Here is a 3110-nt window from a genome sequence, read left to right on the forward strand (position 1 = left end):
TTGTTGTTGTTGTTGTTGTTGTTGTTGTTGTTGTTGTTGTTGTTGTTATTATTATTATCCTATTATAGTCCTGTGCTCCAGCATCAACATGTGGCATGGAGGCTGCACAAAGAAAAGCTTTGCAGAGAGTGGTGAAGGCTGCACAGAAGTCTATTGGAGTCAGTCTCCCCACCATCACAGACATTTACACCTCCAGATACAGGAAGAGGGCCACCTGCATTATGAAGGACCCCACTCACCCAGAACACACAATTTTGCCCCATTCCCTTCATTCAACCTTTATTTAGACAGATAAATCCCTTCAGGAAGGAGGTTGAGGAGCATTAAGTGTAGAACCACTAGACTGAGGAACAGCTTCTACCCTGAGGCTGTTAGACTCATGAAGCTCTAACCAGGATAATCACTGTGAAAAATCACATTATGTTGCTGCTGATCTATTTCATGTTGTTGTGTTCATACTCATCTGCTCACACAGACTCATGTTCATGCTGCTGTTCAGCGTATTATTTTTATGCTACTAGTGCTTAGCGTATTTTTAGTTAACGTTTTTCTTAGTTCATATCCTAGATCTTATTACAGATCTTTCTTTTGCATTTTAATACTTTTGTTGGATGTAACTGGGACCCTGTATGTATAATTTCGTTCCACCACATGTACCACATGTGATGGAATGACAAATAAAGAACCTTGAATCATTAAATCCTTGAACATGCTATTATTGCATACATATATGTTAGACCAATTAGGGGGCCGAGATGGGGTAGAGGTAGGGCAACCAACCGGGTACCAGAAAGTTGCGGTTCGACTCCAAGCATTCCATTCCCACATGTTGCTCCACCTGGGTGTCTCTCACGTGTGATGGGTTAAATGCAGAGAACCAATTTCGCCATGGTATGGGAACATACAGTGATGACAATCTCAAACTTTCCTCCTTTCCCTTTCCTGATTGGTAACTCTAAATTGGGGGAGTGGTGGCGCAGAGGTAAGAGAGGTGGGCCTGAGATCGGAAGATCGCTGGTTCACGCCCGTGAAGCACCCACATTTGCCCCTACCCTCATTCGCCCCACTCTGGGCCCCTTAACTCCCCATCTGCTCCCTAAACAGGTCTCTTTTGAAAATGAGTTCTCATGGCTCAAACTACATGCATAAATAAAGGATAAATTAAATCAATAAATAAATTGTCTCTAGGTGTGAGTAAGAGAGTGAATGGTTGTTTGTCTCATTTGTCTCTATGTGTCCCTGTGATGGTCTGGAGACCTGTCCAGGGTGTCCTCCACCTCTCACACAGTGACTGCTGAACATGGACACAAGTGACCCCTGTAACCTGAAAAGGAAGAAGCGGGTAAAGATAATGGATGGATTCACCGTGGTTCTGTTAGTAAAAAGTTCCACAGTTTTACAAATATTAGTCTTTAAATCAAAAACATAAAATGGATTTTTGGAGTTTATTCTCATTCATCCAGGACATAGCAGACCACAAAAATCAAAACAAAGGACTCTAAAGTCCAGTTGTTTTATTACTCTTCCCTCTTTTATTTTTATTTTTGATTAAATTAAAAACTTGAATAAACAAAATTATGTAAAACTATAAGTGAAAAAAGAGCAGGAAGAAAAAACTCCCATCTGCAAGCTGTGGCCCTGGGATGTTTCAGACCCTCTGCAGTGTTTCTACAGAATTGACCATAAGCCAGACATGGAGAAGCCTTTAAAAGTCTGCTTCCACTTTTCTAAGCAAGTATTGTACATTTAAAATTTCTGGGGGTTTGTTTGTTTTTTTACGTTAGCCACCATAAATCTCATGCTACAGTTCTAAAACGCATACAAATAATACTATTGTATCAATTTCTAATTAGGATTCTTGACCAAAGTGATTTGGAAATTACAGAATGCATTTCCAATGTCTGAAAGTGATTCGGCATTCAGGTATGTGGAATTAACGTCGAGTCTGATCTGCCTGACCCCATAGCCATTGTTTGGCTGATAAAATCTCAGGCAGTGAAGTAAAGCATGTTGCTGCTTCTTGGTGTGGCAGCCTGAGGTGTGAGCTGCTAGCTGCAGGAAATGACTGACTTCTTGTTTGGGAAGTAGTAACCAAATCTTACACATCTGTCTTCCGACCATAAATTGACAAAGTGCATTGTGGAACTATAGCCACTGGAAAAAGTTTAGACTAGTAGGTGTGTGGATGAATTTGTACAGCAAAATTAGTCTGAGCTGCTAGTGAGAAAGACATTTTATCTATAACATATGTACAAACAACCTAAAACAGAATCATGACAGTTGTGATTTATTTACATGTTAGGCAAATTATGAGTTGGACTGACAATAAACTGAACTAGAAGATACTAATTTTTATGTGTTCTCCTCTGGGTGGTGTGAGAATCTTCTGTTTTGTGTGATTCCTTTAGATTCTTCATCAAAGTTCATGCTCAATAATCCAGAAAATCCAACAAAGTTCAGTCAGGTCATCTGGACAGTTTCTTCTTTTTTGCCGAGACGTTTCGTCCTTCATCCAAACATCAGTCCGAGGAGCCACAAGAAACTGTCACACAAGCAGCACACTCACAAAGTGGACCAACCAGTTTGCTGGTGAAAAGATGGTTTCTGGGGCCTGCTCTCTCCCCCATCGACTCCTCTGAGGCAGCCATAGCCAAATTGGTTCAAAACATCAAAGTTCATGCTCAATAATCCATCAGACTGATGAAGTCCTTTCGATGAAGGACGTCTCAGCAAAAGAGAAGAAGCCATCCAGATGACCTGAATGAACTTTGTTGGTACTTGTACTTGTGTCCTGCCTTCCTCAGTGTTTCTACCTTCACATTGTCAGCTCCTGGTTCACCTGTTCCTAATCCCAGTCACCCCATGGTGGTCATCATTATGTCTTGTTAGTCCCTTTATGTTCAGCATCCTGGTGTTCCCTGGTTGTTTGAGCATTGTGTGTTCCCTCTGTTTCCTCCGTGTCTCCATATTCCCACATCTTCATGTAAGTTCTGCCGCCACATCAGCCTTTTATTTTTCTTGTTTAATAAACTAATTTTTTTATTTTTATCCCTGAGCTCCCCGTGTCTGTCTGCAATTGGGTTTCACACCTTGAACATGACTGGCAGTTC

The sequence above is a fragment of the Nematolebias whitei genome, chromosome 3 (assembly GCF_014905685.2).
Source record: "Nematolebias whitei isolate Nwh7 chromosome 3, NemWhi1, whole genome shotgun sequence".
Taxonomy (NCBI): domain Eukaryota; kingdom Metazoa; phylum Chordata; class Actinopteri; order Cyprinodontiformes; family Rivulidae; genus Nematolebias; species Nematolebias whitei.